Below are 20,243 nucleotides of genomic sequence, written 5' to 3'. Positions count from 1 at the left end.
AATTTTTCTTTGTAATGTTGTATAAATTGTTGGCGACAATTTGCATAAGAGAATTAATGTACTGTCAAGTAAAGGTGATAGTCAGTGAGACACGTAAGCATAATTTTCGTCTTTCCTTTATGTGGCGAGCACTTTCTTGAGTACGTGAAGGGTCAGCTCATAACTCAGCAAATAAAGGTAAATCTGCAAAATCAATCGTTGACTCCTATGTTCTCGAGGCTAGTAACTGGTCTTACGGGGAAAGTATCTGAATCGTGACTTTACCATATGTGCTTTACGATCTTTCTAAGCAGAAATTTTGAAGCTTACCAAAAGCGGAGAGGTTTCTACACTGTTACTATTTCTTGTTAGTACGCCAGGTATCTGTTGTCTTTATACCACAAAACTGGAATATTTATTTCGCAGATGTTGAAAGTACGAGAATCCATGCAAAATAAATTAATAAATTTCGCAAAAAAATCAGCTTTCGTTGTTGACACTACTTTTCACCGTTTAAGAACAATGCATGTGTCACCTTTAACATTAAACTAATGCAGTTTTCTGTTTAAACAAAATTGGAGGGATTTATAAGTGATTAGTTCTCAATATGAAGATGATGAGGCGCTCCTGTGTGAATTATTTGTAATACTTCGCAGAGCAACTTGCGTAATTTTTATAAGAGAAATAACCAATTCCGTGCTGGTCTATAAAGGCGACGCCAGGAATAGATTCACAACGCAGGTATAAAGAATAGAAATAATTATTTTGGAAGCTTGCAACTACATTTTAACGCAAGTAACATGAATATAATGGCCCGTACTGTCACTAGATGAATTCATTGGGTTCGTGTAATGACAAAATATTTCATCCCATAACTTCTGCTGTACATTGGGCATAACATGCGATACAGAAAATGATGTTCGAGAATGTGGTTTACAAGAGCGTATCACCTCTCTCACAAGTCCACTACAGTACCATGGAATTTCGTTCTTTCCATTTGAAAAACTACATCTAGAACTTTTCTCGGTGTTTTTAGACGAATCCTTTCTTCTAACACAAACCAAACGAGCCGCTGCCTTTCACTGTCGCAGATTAAGGTCAGGGCGCCCTCTTTACGAAAAGAGGACAACGCCACCGAGGCCGCTGTATTTATCTGCAGTCGTGTTTTGAGGGCGCTGACGATGCACAGTACGAGGCCACATCCGACAGTGATCCTAGTTTCTCCTTTGGTCCTTCTTGTCAGGTTGTTGGACTGACTCTTACATTTCTCTTCACGGAACTGTTACATTACAGCGAGACAAATAGCACTCCACAGCAAGCTTTACTGCAGAAACTTCTTTGTTACAAAAGTGTCTTGCTGTACCTTTTGCTCTCTACCTCCACCCCCCCCCCTTTCTCTCTCTCTCTCTCTCTCTCTCTCTCTCTTTGCAGTGGCCATTTTTAAATTTTTAATAATCACTGACTAATCTCAGCAGTAGTTGTCATTTTATAAACACGCTCAAGCGGTATATATACTAAAATTGGGGGTTGAGTTGTTTTGAGGGAAGAGACCAAACTGGGAGGTCATCGGTCTCATCGGTTTAGGGAAAGACGGGGAAGGAAGTCGGCCGTGCCCTTTCAAAGGAACCATCCCGGCATTTGCATAGAGCGATTTAGGGAAATCACGGAAAACCTAAATCAGGATGACCGGGGATTGAACCGTCGTCCTCCCGAATGCGAGTCCAGTGTACTAAAATTGGAACGATACAGAGAAAATTAGCATGGTCCCAGCGCAAGGATACACGCAAAATAGTGAAACGTTCCACATTCCTGCAGCAACGTAAAATTTGACAACAAAGTGAAAAAGTTTCTCCTTGACAACTTACATATCGTACAAGAAAAAATGGTTCAAGTGGCTCTGGGCACTATGGGACTTAACATCTGAGGCCATCAATCCCCTAGAATTGAGAACTATTTAAACCTAACTAACCTAAGGACATCACACACATCCATGCCCAAGGCAGGATTCGAACCTGCGACCGTAGCAGTCGCGCGGTTCCAGACTAAAGCGCCTAGAACCGCTGGGCCACAGCGACCGGCTATCCTACAAGAATTACGTTTATTTTAATATGTAAAAGATGGTGGGTAGGGATCACTAATTCACATTTCTTTATTTAAAAATATTCTAAATGTTTAGCATGTACTCATATTTACAAATTAATTTCTAATTTGAATATCAAATGCTTTGTTCCACATCATTATGGTTTATCGTTCAAATTATCCATAGCACACGAAGCTAACGTACGGTGGTTTCTATACTAGTAACACTATTTTTTGTCTACATCGACAGATATCAGATATGGCTGTAACAGTTTTGTGACATCAATTTAATCATTTGTATTTCTTCAGAGCCACATAGCATTGCTTTCATTTATTTGCCATTCGACGACCTCTTCTCGGTGCAAAGCCTTGCAAATCCATCAGCATGCAGAAACACATCGTGTTTGGCACTCTTGTCAGTAACTTTTCCTCTTGTTTCTCTAATGCAACAATACAGGCTGAAAGTAGTGTGTCAAGAGAATCTAAATCATCTAAGTGACGGGAGGAACTAAAAAGTGAAAGGTGAGACCAGTCTACTCGTACTGCAGACGTGCCATATGTCGTTCACTGAGCGCAAGGCAACTGAAAAAAAATTACTAGCTAGCCTGGTTGCTGTAACGCAAGCAAAGCAGTTCTGAATTTTGCACAGACAAGCCTCGGTTTTCGTCAGTCAATCGACACCAAGAACAGTGTAATAGTCGCAAATGGAACAGTCACCAACCACCTCTCTTCAAATTCCACGAATATCTCCGTAAATTCTATACATGCAGCGAACTCGTAGATCCAAACCACATTATTTCTCCAATACACTCCATATGCAGGTTCCTGCCAAGCCTATCCAACACTTACCACCCCACCTCACCTTCCACAGCCTCCAAATCCCACCCCAAGAAATTTGAACAGGCTCCCTGCTGATCCATAAATCCGTCCTGACAAACATATCTAAGCTACCGGCTACAGCCCGACCTCCCCCTCATCCTTTCCTTGAGTCAGGACTCCTGTACTTATGTAAGTCTGCAGGCTTTCGTGACCGTTGTCACTGAAGTTAAAATTTTCTGGGTTATTAGGCCACGTCATGTTTCTGCTAAAATGGTCGACGTTTCGACCCCTCTGCTGGGATCTTCCTCAGGATCTACTGGTGTCTACTACTGCTAGAACACAGTCAGAGACGAGTGTCGCGTCCTGTTATGAAGGCGTAGTTTTCACGCTTTCGTGCTGGATATGCGATAGTATTGGTTAAAATTCATATGGCTACCATTGGTGGGCCATAGTCGTAGGGTAAGATTCCCGCTCTGATGCAGAAAAAAGGGCGTTGTTTGCTAATGCCGGCCGGTGTGGCCGTGCGGTTAAAGGCGCTTCAGTCTGGAACCGCGTGACCGCTACGGTCGCAGGTTCGAATCCTGCCTCGGGCATGGATGTGTGTGATGTCCTTAGGTTAGTTAGGTTTAATTAGTTCTAAGTTCTAGGCGACTCATGACCTCAGAAGTTAAGTCGCATAGTGCTCAGAGCCATTTGAACCATTTGATTTGTTAGCTAACCTCCTGTGGATACCATTGGCGGGCCATCGTCACTGGATAGAAAGGCACTATTCCACACTTATGCTGGAGAAGGGTTATTGGTTGAAATTTCTCCTTCCGCTATTAGTTGGTCGTCATCATTGGCTAGATTCGAAACGGACAGAGCAAGAGAGGGGGAATGTTTACCCAAAATATTATTGTCCGCCGAGGTGACTTGCAGCGTGTTGTTTATGCCGCTCATACACCGCGGGCGCGTATTTACTTCCTTGATGGCGGGGAACCACGATGCCGGAAGCCTATAGCCGTCCCCTCTATTGAAATTAAATGCACTCTTAAAAATTTCAACCGCTTCTCGGACCTTTCTTCTATAAATGTTTGTTTCCTTAGCCAGTACACGTACGTTATTAAAATCGATGTCAGAGCCACAGTTCTCATGATGTTCCGCTGCTGCCGATTTTGCACTTTGTTTTAGCCGATTGTTCTGTTCGTGTTCCTTAATGCGTTCTTTACCAGTTCTTCCCGTTTCGCCTATATACACTTTGCCGCAGCCACATGTCACTAGATAGACGCCTGCATTGTGCGGGCAATCTGGTGCATCCGTTTTCCGTCGGAAAAAATCTTTTATTTTGTTTTGACTAAAGAAAGATGTCTGAATACTATTTTTCTTTAAAATTCTGCTTATGCGGTCAGTGACCCCAGAAACGAACGGTAACCTGACGGAGTGAGAAGGCGGTTCCTCGTCATTCTTATTAGCGGCATAAACATTCCGCCTAAAAGCCCTGTCGATTGAATAACTATCATACCCATTTGCCTTCAATGTCCTCGTTAAAAAATTCAACTCCGATTCCAAGTTGTCATCGCTGATATGGAAGGCACGTAAAGACAGAGTGTTGAGTACTGCTTGCTTCTGGGCTGCGTGGTGATGCGAAGTGGCATCTAAATACCTGTTTGTGTTAGTCGGCTTTCTGTACACTCTGTGACCGAGAGTGTTATCAGATCTTCTGTATACCAACACATCTAGGAACGTGAGACCGACCTCATTATCAACCTCCAAGGCAAATTTGATTTTGGGGTGAATTCTATTTATGAGACTGTGGAACGCATGAAGTTCTTCTTCGCCATGTGGCCATATAACAAATGTATCGTCCACATAGCGGAGCCAGCAAGAAGGCTTCAAAGGAGCACTACTTAACGCCTGTTGCTCAAAATGTTCCATGAAAACGTCAGCTGCAACTGGCGAAATGGGTGTCCCCATAGCAAGGCCGTCAGTCTGTTCATAGAATTCACCATTGTATTTAAAACAGCTCGAACGAAGACATAATTCAATTAAGTCACAAACGTCTGGAGCAACATTCTCCCTTACGATATCCATTGTATCTGATACTGGGACGTTAGTAAATAACGATGTCACATCGAAGCTAACAAGAATGTCACCTGTAGATAACTTCAGTGTGCATATAATTTCTAAAAAATTACGATTTCTTCAACAGGTATTCTCTTCGGTGTAGTTGCGAAATTCAGCCGTTTGCCCAGAACTAACGACCAACCAACCAAATGCGTGAAATCTTCCCTTTATAAGAGGACACGACACTCGTCTCTGACAGTGTTCTAGTAGTAGTGGACACCAGAAGATCCTGAGGAAGATCCCAGCTGAGGGGTCGAAACGTCGACAATTTTAGAAGAAACATGACGCGGCCTAATAACCCAGGAGATTTTAACTTCAGACTCCTATACTTCTCCAAGCCTCCTGATCCACTATCGTTTCTTACTGTTCCAAGATTTGTTTCAGTCATTACAGTTGACTGGAAAACCGCAAAATATACTCATTCTAGACGAGTGCGCTTTTTCTGATAATGAGAAAGCTGATGACAAGCACTCAGCGTCCGAAAGGATTGTGCGGACTGTCAATATTTGTTACGAAACAAGGTGGCTCTGGGCAACCTCTTAGTTGACAGGCTGTCTTTTTATGCAATGTCCTCTCTCGACAAGATGTTCTTCATAAAATTACTTCAAAATGTATTGTTCATATTTCGCTCTGTAGTTTTGCCTCACAAAACCGACAGAGATTCAAACTCAAAGTTCTGATTCTCCGTATCTTGTTTTCCCGTTTTCTTCCTTGTCTATCCACCTGTATCACTATACACTTCTGACAAATATCAATCGATATTAAGTTTCACAGTTATTTTCATTCTTTGGTCAGAGGCCGTTCGAGGTTAGACAGTCTAAGGCGTGGGGAATATATTCTGTTGTTACGGTGAATAAATGACTGTATTAAAAGGCCAAGCCTCGCAATTTCTGCTCGACTAAATTGTTAGATTGGAAGAGTGCGAATACATTCACCTAAAAGATGTTCTTTATACGGAATGCAAAGCAGAGACAAGGAGGACAAAATACTGTGTACATACCAGTGACCAATTATTTAGTCAAAAACTCCTTACTTTATATTTCAATTTAAAGAAATATACAGATACGTTTTTGAAGCTTTGTAGAATGAGTGAACAGAATGTGATTGAAACACTGCCTCCGTGCCGTTGATGACTCTATTCTGTGGAATGTAACCTTACATTCAGAACGATTATGGATCGACTGTTTTTCGTATTCCAGTTTCCGGTCGGGCATTGGGTTTTGGTGGCTATTTTTAATGACTTTAATACCGAGCTACACGACTTTTCTTCCGAATAACTATCAGGTCGAATGTACATTATGTGAGAAAATGTGTCTGGACACCTGGCTGAAAATGCTCCATCGGTAATGCTGGAATTCAATATGGTATAGGCCCACCCTTAGTCTATATGACAGCTTCCACTCTCGCAGGCATACGTTCGATCAGCTGCTGGAAGGTTTCTTGGGGAATGGCAGCCCATTCTTAATGGAGTGCTGCACTGAGGAGGTATCGATTGAGGTCGGTGAGGCCTGGCACGAAGTAGGCGTTCCAAAACATGCCAAAGATGTTCTATAGGATTCAGGTCTGGACTCTGCGCAGGCCGTTGAAAGATGCAATCGCCATAACCGAATTGCTCTTCAACAGTGGGAAGCAAGAAGGTGCTGAAAACATCAGTGTAGGCCTGTGCTGTGATAGTGTCACGCAAAACAACAAGAGGTGCTTGGCCCCTCCATGAGAAACACGAACACACGATAACATTTTACTGTTGGCACTACACACACTGGCTTTCGCCTTACCGGCACCCTGCCATCGGATTGCCATTGAGTACCGCGATTCGTCACTCCACACAACTTTTTCCACTGTTCAATCGTCCAATGTTTACGCTCCTTATATCAAGCGAGGCGTCGTTTGGCATTTACCGGCGCGATGTGTGGCTTATCAGCAGCCGCTCGACCATGAAATCCAAGTTTTGTCACCTGTCGCCTAACTGTCAACTTGCAGCGGATCCTGATGCAGTCTCGAATTCCTGTGTGATGGTCTGGACAGATGTCTGCCTATTACACATTACGACTCTCTTCAACCGTCTGCGGTCTCTTTCTGTCAACAGATGAGGTCAGCCTGTACGCTTTTGTGCTGTACGTTACCCTTCACGTTTCCGCTTCACTATCACATCGAAAACAGTGGACCTAGGGAAGTTTAGGAGTGTGGAAATCTCGCGTAGAGGCATATGACACAAGTGAGACCCAGTCACCTGACAACATTCGAAGTCCTTGAGTTCCGTGGAGTTCGAGTCCTCCCTTGGGCATGTGTGTGTGTGTTTCTGATTAGGATAATTTAGGTTAAGTATTTTAAGCTTAGGGACTGATGACTTTAGCAGTTTAGTCCCATATGATTCCACACACATTTGAACATTTTTGAAGTTCCGTGGAACTCCCCATTCTGCTCTCTCACGATGTCTAATTACTACTGTGGTCATAGATATGGTGTACGTAAGTTAATGTTGTCTTTTATTCTACGTTTTCAAATCTAGTCAAAGTTAACGATTCCTTTCATCGTTCATAGTTTGTTACCGACTGCGAGAAATTTTACTTTCTAGGTTCAAATGGTTCAAATGGCTCTGAGCACTATGGGACTCAACTGCTGAGGTCATTAGTCCCCTAGAACTTAGAACTACTTAAACCTAACTAACCTAAGGACATCACACACATCCATGCCCGAGGCAGGATTCGAACCTGCGACCGTAGCGGTCTCGCGGTTCCAGACTGCAGCGCCAGAACCGCGCGGCCACTTCGGCCGGCTTTACTTTCTAGTTCGCGAGTGTTAAATGCATTAGAATCCAGGGGCTGTGTAGGCTACTGTTCAGTTCAAGCGTTTACTCAAACACGTGGAGTCGTGCTAAGTGTATTTGTGATACAGTTTGTTTCATTTATTGTTGCATTCGCGAGCGCATCTATATTGCGTATGATTTCGGTGGCCTTGTGACTGAATCGTCAACCTTATATTCGTTTGTGATACAGTTCACTTAGTTTATTATTGCTTTCGCGAATGCGACTATGTTGTGTATTATTTCCATGATCTTAGGTCTGAATTTTCTGCAATTCGTCTCACCTGATAATTTTTTCCTTTAGTACACGCTTTTTCTTGTTACCATGTGTCAGCTTTTAGATCTAAGAGCCTTAAGCTCGTAGATCTTGTTTGCTTAGAGGGACTTCTGGGCAAACTCATTCCTTCATTTAAAATTCCCTACTTATATTTTGCACGGTTTTCTTTGTGAGGACCACGTGGTCGTGATCTAATGAAGTAGTTAATAGCGCCATAGCGCCACTGACCTTCCCCCATAGAGTATCTGAATTAATTCTGTTTCTTATTTATGCTTCACTTTCTTAGCACTTAATTTTAATTGTAATTTTGTTATTTTATACCGCGTGTTAAAATCAACGGAACAGCCCCTCTTGCTAAATACGTGTGCTGCGATGAAGGTTTCTACTTCTTTTCCTTCCTGTTAGTCTTTTAAGTGCGAGCGAATGTAACTGTTCGTGATTAAACCATACTCTGATGATTACTCTTCTATAGTTCTATGTAGTTGTATTCACTTGCAACATAGTAAATCGCAGGGAACAGCAACAATCATATTCCTTATTATATGTACTCCTGTGTGGAATGAAATTTACCAAATCAAATAAATTTGTGTTTAGGCTCTCAGTGCTAAAATTCCATTCCGTGCTTCACCCAAGTCTGATCTATGATGCATCCTAATGCATTCCTTCTGCTCGACTGTTATATTCCTGCAATAGTTTATCATTCATAATTAACTGTATAGATAATCCTCATAATAGTTTACCCGTCATATTCAAGATTAAGTATAAGGATATTCTACAATCGGAGCTTTGAAAACTGTAACTGTTACACGATAATTTCAAATTCTCGCCAGTGCCTCATTTACACATACTTCCGAATATTTTCCGTAGATAGTAAAATATATTTAGAATTTTGAAAATAAATTGTAAAATTTCAGTTCAGATGAGGGAAAAGTTAATAAACTAGTTACGTTCTGTTTTGCAATTGACTGGGTACCTTCTTTAAGCGAGACAATTACAGTACCATTAAAATATGTATACGAAGCTATTATGTATACTAAATGTGCCTCCTGTATTTTTGTAATACGTAATTTAGTTCAATTAATGTACTTATTGAGTACCATGCACAACTTCAGTAACATGGATTTCGCCAATAACTAATTCAAGTACAAACGTATATGAGGTACAGTTGGAAAGAACGTACCATAAATATTGTGACACAAACATCGTACAAGATGCCAGGTATAACTGACACCTAGAAATTTTGATTGCAACTATAACCGTGCAATTTTACGACGTGGCGCTCCCCCACTGTGTGTGATTTGTGGAACAATGTGTTGTCACCGAAGAAAGTTTATGGTTCGGTTTAAGGATAAATCACACACCGTCGTACTAAAGCCCAGCCAGTCATCAGCGTTTTATCTGAAATAAATGTCAGTACGAACGTGACAGGTTGTTGATAAATCACCTTAGTAGCACTGACCCATTTAACGTTTCACTCTTGTTCAGTTTATTTTACAGAGCGCGTTTGAGCGGCTGTTAACTTCACCGGCGAATCAGAATGCGGTACTTCACAGGTCGTGAGGAATGGAGACTTTCCCCGTTCGTTTGCCTGACTGTTATTGCAACTCTTGCGGCCACACTCTAAGGTCCGTAAAATATTTTCGGGAAGCAAAATGAACTGCTAACAAAGGCGTAATTTCCCAAAGAGCAGAGATTTTACTGCTGTGTGACTTCATCAGTTAGACTACCTTGAGAGTGGTGAAGAGAAAGAAAGAAAAAAGGAAAAAGTGTTGGTGAGGTGTGTTGCCTAGGGAACGCGAGGACGTCGTAGTTTGCCGCGTTACGTTCGGCACTGACGGCGAACGGCGCCCGCTCCGCCCCCGCACTGTCAGCCAGCCCTTGCTTATTCCGTGTGCCGCCGGCCGCCTTCGCGCGGTCGCTGCATTAACAAGACCGGGAGGCGACGCGAGTTTTAATCGAGCGCGTCAAGTCCCTTGCTCTCGCGGGATTCACTAGCGGCGCCGCTGAGTAAGAGATATAAGGGGTAGATGAGGGGCAGGCAATTCACTGAGGCCGATGTTCAGCATCACCAAAGCACAGTCCCGTCTACAGCTGTGTACCAGTTATCAGACACACCTGCCGGCCGGGGTGGCCGTGCGGTTCTAGGCGCCACAGTCTGGACCCGAGCAACCGCTGAGGTCGCAGGTTCAAATCCTGCATCGGGAATGGATGTGTTTGACATCCTTAGGTTAGTTAGGTTTAATTAGTTCTAAGTTCTAGGCGACTGATTACCTTAGAAGTATTTAAGTCGCATAGTGATCAGAGCCATTTCAACCAGCAATAGAGACACCTGCTGCTTGTTTGCTGAGACTCACATGTGGTGCACGAAATACTTATTTCTTCAAAGACCATCCTTAAGTTATACAGGGTGTCCGAAAAGTCTTTCCCTGATTACATAAATTGATAACTCAGGCTAGAAGTAAGATACAAATACGAAACTGGTGTCTAATTGTTTACAAACTATCAAAGTTTTTTTCACACATCAGGAAATAAAAATATCGATGCCTGAAACTGTGAAGTAGGGGCTGGAACATATTTTTACACCAGCGAACATAATTTATGTTAAAAAATTAATAAATTTGTTGCATAATGTCCACATACATCAGTAGCATGATGTAGAGATGCATACTTCTGCCCATGCGTCGCTACATGCACGGCGGCCACATCGTGTACTGGCGAAATGTGCGGTTCTTGAGGGGTGGGGTGGGGGGGGGGAAGCGTACATCACCAGCTCTGATACCATGTTTCAAGTACCACGTGTGTACTTTTTGACGTAAGAGGGTTTTTCGAGGGCCCTAGTCCCTTCGATAATCATCGCAAGACCAAACACGCCCCTGACTTTTCATCATTTATGGGGCTGTACAGTCATGCTCAAAAGTATCCGAACAACGTGAATTTCATTTTGCCTTATTCGCATGCAACCCACATAACGCAGCTGTCTAGCAGGTCCTCTAATTGCTCATTGGTACAGTCGTTTCACTATTGAAAATGGTTCCAATAAGTCACCGATAGGAAACACTGCTCTGTATCGCAATGACTCAAGATGCAAAGTAACACCACGATACTAGATATATCAGGGAACACCTTATCACAGATAAGATTGTGCTTAAGGCTTGTAAGCTCACATTTATTGCAATAAATGACATATCTGAAATGTTACCACTCTCATTACTACGTCAGATAGGTAATTCACGAAGTAAGTTCGTCGTATTCATGATTTCCTCTTCAAAGTAACATACCGTACGTGTTATTTAACACAGAATGACATTAAAAATTTAAGTTATTTACGAACAGCTAGTTGAGAATATGTATGAACTTCAAATGACACGACGAACCGTCTAGTTCTGCATGTGGATTCAAACCCAGGTCATGCAAACTAAGATTTCGTGACTGACGGAAACTAACAGTCATTCCTTACTAGTCATACAGAGAGTGATATACCTCGATTTTAGACAGTATCAGTTAGTAAATATCAACTTTAAATTACTAAACGTAAGCATTTTTAACGTACGCGAATTCCTACCCAGCATCTATTGTCCCTGTTAACGAACTACGAGAGATGTTAAATATTGCTTCTTCACAAGTAACTTACTCGAAATGCCGTGAGGTAAAACTTTGTGCTGGACAGGAATTCGAACCCAGAACCTAATCGGATTGTTATCGAAGGACAATCAACTGTGACATATCGGATTTTCTCGGCAGTAGCTACATGTTTTAACTGAAATGACGAGACGAAAAATTCATTTTTTCCTTCCCAGGACTCCAACCCGGCACCTATCGCTGTTATATTGTAGAGAAAACGAACGTTAAATATGGGTTTGTTACACCAGCAGCAACATGTGAGCATGTTTGAACTACAAATAATATGACGAAGAGCTCAGTGCTGACTGGGAATCGACCCCCACACATATCGTTGTTGACTACACACAAACAGACGTCAGCTATCGAATTTTTCTCCACCAGCAGCTCGGAATAACATCCTTGAACTTACAGTGATCTCGCAAATTGTTATATGTCTCATTGGGAGTCAAAAACGTCAGATATGCTGGTGTTGACAACGAATGAAAATGCATTAAAAATCTTTATTATTATCGACCAGCAGATAGGTTTTCTCATGCTAGAGCTTGATAATTCACAATGAAAACCTTAGTGCTGGGCCAGGATTCAAACCCATTCACGCGCAATATGTGGAGATGTTGAGGAAACTGCAGTTTTGAACAAACAACAAATTGTAGTTGAGCTGTATCGTCACGAAGAGATCAAATTCCGCGTGAAGGGCGGTCTGAGTTGCATTCCCAATTCAGAACCAATTTCATCGGCATACAGAAGCTCAAATAAAAGATGGAATAAGTGTCTGTGACCCTACATATAGTTTATTTCGTCAATAGAAATAAATAACTAGTATAAGAAAGGATACTGGTGATATAGTTGCTACATGTCGCTATTCCTACCTTTATTGTGGTTCAGTCTAACACCTACTTGGTAGAGAAGGAATATCATGTTTAATGTGAATTTCAGACCACAATGCCATTATACCTTCTTCACTTGGCGTAGCTAGAAGCGAATAGAATCGGTCTCTCCCTATCAAAAAGTGGAAGCTAGAATCGAACCTAGACCGTCAGCATAGGAACCTACCAGCAATCCAACGGACCAGCAAATCCTCTTTTCTGTCGCTCTTTTTTCTATCATACCACCGATGCGGCACACTCGATGAGCATTCTGACACACAGGTTCCCTGTAATGGTTTGTAGCATGTTCAGTACATTCATTTACTTGGTTGACCGAATCGACGTGAACTATCTGCCTCTGCTATCCAGTGCATACATTCGACCTTATTTTGTAATCATAGAAATAAAATATCGTAACTGCCACCTACACAGAACTGCCAACAGTGTAGGACCCAGAAATTTAAATAGAAAGTTTTCCTTTCCATTTGAGCTACTCTATTGCGCTATCTGTTTGTTGAAACCGTCGTGCAGTGCAAAAGAAAAGCTGTAACCGTCTGTCTCTCTGAAGTCTAGATCCGGGCATATGCATTATCTCACAGCACTGTGGAAGTTCGGGAGAAACTGTTGACTTCTGGAGCAGAGGTATCTACGCGACAGCTCGTAGCGTAACGGTAGGTATTGCACATTGTAGATAAGACGTCGGGAGTTCAGTTACATCTGATGCTAAATTTTTTAAAACCCAATTCTGCTGTCTGCTGAAGTTATCAATTTAATGGAACTCTGAACATAATTCCCTTCACTTCTCATCCCACAATAGTCGCACGTGGGAAAAGGGCTAACTTCTGCGACATTTTGTTCTTTTCAGGTTTAATAAACGGCCAGGCACCAGATGCATCTCTTTGCCCGCATCTCGTGGTCGTGCGGTAGCGTTCTCGCTTCCCACGCCCGGGTTCTAGGGGACTGATAACCATCGATGTTAAGTCCCATAGTGCAAAAAAAAACAACAAAAAAAACAAAAACAAAACAGATGCATCTCGAAGCTTTTGTATTACGTATGGGGAGAGCGCATCATACCAAAATAGTCAGAAAAGTATTTTCTACATTAGCTGTCGCCTGGTAGTGGCATTTTATTCTTCTTCAAACCTTGTTTGACAGCTTTAGATAACATCAGAGCATTCGTATATATCGTTGATGATTAATTTCTCTCATGTTTAGTATTGTTTTAACAACACTAAAAGAAACCTTACGAAAATTGTACACTGTATTATAAGAAATGAAATAAAACCACCCACGATAACCTTACGACGAACATCTGTTTTAATAAAACTGAATACCTGTACACAAGCGTGCCTCTATCGGCACGAATTAGTAAAATACTACTCCCTTATATTTCGATTGGGTCTGTATTTCATTGGTATGCTGAGTCATACTCAACAGGTATGCAAATTTGGCATTTCATAAATAAAGTTATGTATTCCTAGAAACTCAAAATTTGCTTGTTAGCAGCTGAAAGAGGCGTTACCTGTTGTGCAGCATTGTAAGTTTTTCACTATTGCACTATGAGCTGAAAGCATTTTCTTGCGATTTGCTAATCGATGTTTGGTCTGACTGCTTGTAGCTCTTTCACAGAAGGGATAAAAACGTTACAGTCTGCGATACTGGAACCGCGAACCATAACACTCTTCTTTTTACAGGTCAGAACGTCACCACAAATATGTTTTCTGTCTTCCTCTTACAAGGCCAATAGTGGCTAGAACTCGTAGACCGCTATTTAAAGGACGAGATTAGTTGTGAGTTCCACGTACAACGACTTTCCTGGGCTAAAAACCGTAAATTTACAATCTTCTGTTACACCTCAAGCGATAATAACTCAGATCATTCAATGGAAATGACAGGAAAAATCAAGTGAACTTTGAGGCTTAATTCCGTGCACACCAGGAAGTAACTCGTCGATCACAGTGTTGCCAAACTTACCTTTCCTTGTTGCCAAATCTCACTTACAGTACCAGCAGGAAGAAGACGAACCGATGTGATCCTACAGCGGGCTCGGAAGTGACCATAGCTGGCGTCTCAAAGACGCGGCTGCTACGGCCTGCAATACGTAGTGCGTCTGATTCACATTTCTGTAACTAGGTTTTTGGACTGGAGCGTAGTTACTAATAATACTCAGAACTGACAACTTACTAAGCATCATAAATCAGTAGCACGTATAGTTGTTTTTATATTTCTTTCGTACTGTACTCAAAACTAAGAAAATAATTCACGGACGTTTTCGTGCCTCACCGATAGTCGAGCACAACAAACAAATAAAAATAAAAAGAGAATATGTGTGTGTGTGTGTGTGTGTGTGAGAGAGAGAGAGAGAGAGAGAAAGAGAGAGAGAGAGAAAGAGAGATAAATATAAAAAAGAATGAGAGAGGGTAAAAAATTGTTGTAAAGAAATTCAATACTGATATGTAAAGAAATATTTCATTAAAATAACACGTTCCACATCATTATGGAATGTCGTATTCATGATCTATGGAACAAGTATTAATCTAATCTACTCATATCATATTGCTGACTAACCATTAAGAGTCATGAATTACCGAAATTTTCGCCAATATCATTAACCAAATCTAAACCAGAAAATAAAAGACGACAGTTTTTGTAATAAACCAGGACTCCTATCAAGACCCTTTCATCCCTGTTAACTAACCACGAAAGATGTCTGATATACCTCAATTCAGAAGTAACAAAATGTGTATGCATGTAAAGATGAAGCGCACGATGCGAAGTTCTGTGACGGAGACATGAACCCAACACGTAATCGTATTGTTAACTAAGTAAAATAAAATGTTACGTATCGGTTTTTCTAACCAACTGCTAGGTGTTTGAATCTAAAATAAGGATACAAATTTTTGTGCCTGAGCGACAGTCGAATCGCACTCCTATAGTTCTTCTTTATCGTCCACGAATATAGCTTAGGTGTGAATTGCTTACTCACCAACAGTAAGATGTGTTCGTTTCTGACCAGAAATTGTTAGCAAGACATGAACAGACATTAAAAATTCACGTTAATTTTCATTAGCAGGCCGGTGTGCATGTGATAGGGCTTGAAATGAAAATATGAATATTTTTGTACTGGATCAGGATTTGGATCCACATACTTACCTTTGGAGGAGACCTAGAGAAGATAGCAGTCTTGGGAAAAGGAACGAAGTGATTGAACTACTGTTACGAGAGATTCAGGTCCTCGAAAGAGGAGATACGAATTCGAATCACAGTCCAGCACCAAATTTTTCAACGTCTCTAGCTCAATCAAGTGCAAGTAAAATAAGATCCCTGTTCCTTTAAATGGCTATCAGTTCATCAAATAAAATACAATTTTCTAATGTAAGTTTACTGGTGACAGTATTTCTGTTTACCATGAGCTCCACCTATGCCATTTCCCGACGTAAACCGGCTCTGCCCAGTTGGGAATGAAGGAACGTGATGTTTAATGCGAATTCTGGATTATAACATCTTTCTCTTGAGGCTACTAGAGGTAAAGTAAATCTGTTTGTGCCTCTTAAAAATAAATGCCTGAGCCCACGCATTGCACTTGTAATAGTTCGTTCCACCAGATCACTGTTGCCACATTTCCCAGCCCCAAGAGTGTGCCGTAACGGATGATGTGCTTACCTTACAAAATTAGTCACGGTGGAAAAATCAAGTCTATTAAATGGTTAAGTAGAAGCAAGCTGCTGACGTGGAGGTTATGCTATTCTCATGTCAGCAGGACGTAAAGACTCTTCTAGGCATCATAGCCTCGATGTGAAGCCATTTTGAAATTTTCACTAATTCAGGAAATTTTTTAGTTCGAGAAAATCCACTGTGAAGTGTGAAGTTACCGGATAATTCGATTATTACCGCCATTATTACAGTCATTTTCTTCATACCGCTGCTGAAACTCATGTGCTCGAAGATCATTTAAGGCCTTTTGGTCATTATAGAAGTAGTTGCCCTTTGAAATTTTCACTAATTCAGGAAATTTCTTAGTTCGATAAAATCCACTGTGAAGTGTGAAGTTACCGGATAATTCGATTATTACCGTCATTATTACTATCATTTTCTACATACCGCTGCTGGAACGCATGTGCTTGAAGATCATTTAAGGCCTTTTGGTCATTATCGAAGTAGTTACCCAAGAACAGGTTCTTTCCCTGTCTACGGAATCCTTTTCATGTTAATATCAAACATCAGCAATTACTCGTAGATCACATTAAAACTAAAGTAATTGATGAAGACGTTACTTGATAACAAAAACGCGTTGTCTTTCTTCATTTACTTGCGCCTAGAAATGGCTGCCGAATACTGCCAAACCGAAAGCCAAGGGATCTTACTGCCTTCAGATATACGTCGCTGTCAGTTCTTCGATATGATTTGGTCGACGTGACCTGTTTCAAGCTGTTTATGACAGAGAATGTTTTAGAAAATCAATTGTTTTCCTATCCAATTAACAGAAAGATTTTCATTCTAAGCTATCCAAGTCAAAAATTTTCGCAATATTAGTTCAAATTTAATATTCGCTTCTATAATGTAGGAAAGCATTTCACAGTTGCAAAACCCGCATCCGACTCATTGTCATTACACTTAGTCGCTGACTATAAATTCTAGCTCAGAGTGGCACCAGTTTAAGTAACCTAAAGTAGCGAAGAGTGTTCGCCAGTGCTCTTTCTCACCGGAAAATATGCAATTCACTCATTGGGCTCCATAAGTACACTGTAACAGTAATTTCTGTGTGTATGCAATGCATACGGATTGTAGAATTTAGTGGTGCTCTCTCTTCCACTTCTGTATACAATATGCCTGACCTAAACGGGCCCTTTATCATTACAGGCCCTGGGCAGTGCAACATCATTCTGACAACAGTAATGTGCTTATACTGACAGCCTCACTGTTCGTTTTACCTGATTTTGTAATCATTTAAATAAAACAACATGACCTTCGAGTGGGAGACATTTCGTCCCCCTTTTCCTTTTGTGAAATTTGTCAGTAAGCTTTTTGCCTTCCAACCAGCGAAATGCGGCAGAGTACGGCCGGTAAACGATTCGCAAACCACGATTTAGTGCCGTTAAGACGATTTCTTTAAACATTGGCGTAGCTGAAGGAATTTGGTTTCTTCTTAAATCGTTTCATGCAGCAACGTTCACAGATATCTGAAATAGGAAAAGCTCTTTATCCAGGTACGAAGGTGGGAATCATTGGTTGAAAACGAGTTTAACAACAATGGGTACAGTACTACTAAATATTCAAAATGATTATCAACCTAAGTCTGCGTTTATCCACAAACTGAGGCGTATTTGTAATATTGAAGCTAGACTGTGTTTCCTTGTCTTACTTGAGTGGGCATTGGAAGGCGTTTACACACACGTATATGAGGGTAATCCCAAAGGTAAGTTCTGCTAAGGGACATGCAAGTGCCAACGGAGGCACAAACGAGAGATCCTAGTTTTAATGCCAAGCAGAAACCAAAGTGTTGGCTTCATGGTGGTAAGGTGATAAAGAAAAAGACTACCGATACGAAGGTCTCAGGTTCGATCCCTCGTCAATCCCACGATTTTTATGTGCGTTTTACACTTATTTCCCCTCGGGCAGTGTTTGTTGGTGTGAAAAATGCCGAGTTGTACTGCGGTTCGAAAGCCACGTTAATTAGTAGGTTCCCCTATTAACTGGCTAGGTAAGTCAACTCAAAGGTCGGAGGAAAGCAACGGCATATCACCTCCAACAAGACTGTGCCTATTAAAGCACTGTGGTGTTCAAACCACTCTTCCGACTGATGACTACTTTACTTTCTATGGGTTCCAAAATTAATGATCATCGGGTTATTAACATGTTTGTGTTTTCATGCTGTAGCTTTGATAACAGTAAACGTAAGTAACCAGCCGAGCACTGTCACCGTTCGAGTCGTCAAGGTGGTAGACGACGATGCTGTCGACTCCAGTTACAATCTTGGTCATGGCTATGTTTCAGTTGAATACCTCTATGTGCCTTTCTGCGTATTTCGAGATATACTTTCATACACTTGGTACGCATCGAAATTGATATCGGATAGAGCTATATTTAGCAACATGAATCAGATATGTTTTCCGTGCAATATATCGGACAACACGACAGTGCAGCAAGATTTCGTTTGTGTGTTACACATGGTGCAAGAAATATTTGTGTTTTTCTTGCTTCTGTGATAGGTTTCACCCCACTGAATGCGAGCAAGCTCACGAATAGACTGTCAATAACTGGAATTAGGCAATAATACACTTAAAATTTGTATTATTGCATTACGTATCCCGATGAAAATAACTGTAAACAGGTTATATGCCTACTTGCTTATTATTCGCGCTTCTCGATGCTTTCATCAAAAAATAGAAATAAAAACAAAAAGAGGGAGAGAGAGAGAGAGACAGAGAGAGAAAACAGAAATGTATTTCAAATATCAGCCCAGTAACGCCATATTCGTCTCGTGATGTTAAGCAAGGATAGTTGATAGGTAATATCTCGTTATACTAGAGATATGTATGGCTACAGGGTTCTTTCTTATCGCTCTGCAAACAAACAGAACAGAATTCAGTAGCAAAGTGGTAAGAACACCTACGCAGTGCGCCCATTAAACACTCAGCTTCTCTTGGTTATTTGCTTAATCGACTGTAATGCAGTAAACATCCTTGATTATTTATTTACTGTTACTACCATTGTTATTGTTATTCGTCACCTCACAACAGCTTTCCTATTACTCATTGCCGCCGATGCACGTAACTAATTGATCAGAATGAATGGAATGTGGGATGTTTCGTCATGGAGAATATACACATTTATCTCGGCCTCTTGTGATCAGGGTAATATGAAAATCTCAATAAGAGAGGACGACAACGGGATGCCGGTCATGCAGGCAATAACACACAACTATTTTTGTCGACTTAACACCATGACGACAGACAAACTGGCGTCTCACTGCATTTTGACTATAATTCGTTAGCCTTCTTGCGACCTCGTTTTAATACCTCGTGGGAGCAGGCATAATATTTTACTTTTTGAACACCGAACAATAACACACAAAGATAGTAGATGGAAGGATACAAAGAAACAATAAGTCATGGGTGTGGATGCAGTTCATCATTAGAGGACTAAACAAGAGGGAGACATTACGAAAGCAATGAATACGTTGGTTAGTATATATTATTTGTATAGATCTCAAGATGAAAAAGAGCAGATCTGCACAGTGCCCGTATCTGCACTTTAGTTTCTGTCTTAGCGGGCGTAATTTTTAGTTTCTTCTCCTCTGAATTTTCAATTGAATTGATTATTATGTGCTACAGAATAGCTAGTTCACTGTTTTTCTTACAGCTTCCATTCGCACCAACATTTTTCTACATTCTCGTGCAATTCATGAAATTCTACTTGTATGATCACAAGACTGCACATAGATGCAATCGATTTCGAGGTGCAAAGTGTTTGGTATCTTAATTGTCGTGACAGGTGGGCAAAGTTGATTTCCAAAGGCATATTATTGTACTAAAGTAATCTTTTGTCACAAACTAACAAGGTAAGTGTTTTATTCGTATATATTTTGTGGGAAACTGTTATCGTGATGGAAGATTACTCACCTGCATGATTGACACAACTGCTAGGAGAAAATGCTGCATATTAACCAAACCCCGCGCCACCTCTCCGAATCCTC

At 41.1% G+C, this 20,243-nt stretch overlaps 1 non-coding gene across 1 annotated transcript; it reads left to right on the top strand.

Annotated features, from left to right (window-relative positions):
- Window positions 1-1,680: 1,680 nt before the first annotated feature.
- On the top strand, window positions 1,681-1,790 carry LOC124721740. The gene has a single exon (XR_007006384.1). It is a non-coding gene; the product is annotated as a U6 spliceosomal RNA (small nuclear RNA).
- Window positions 1,791-20,243: the final 18,453 nt, after the last annotated feature.

The sequence above is a fragment of the Schistocerca piceifrons genome, chromosome 1 (assembly GCF_021461385.2).
Source record: "Schistocerca piceifrons isolate TAMUIC-IGC-003096 chromosome 1, iqSchPice1.1, whole genome shotgun sequence".
NCBI lineage: Eukaryota > Metazoa > Arthropoda > Insecta > Orthoptera > Acrididae > Schistocerca > Schistocerca piceifrons.
Note: the sequence above shows the minus strand (reverse complement) of the source record. Positions and strands in the feature narration are given on the sequence as shown.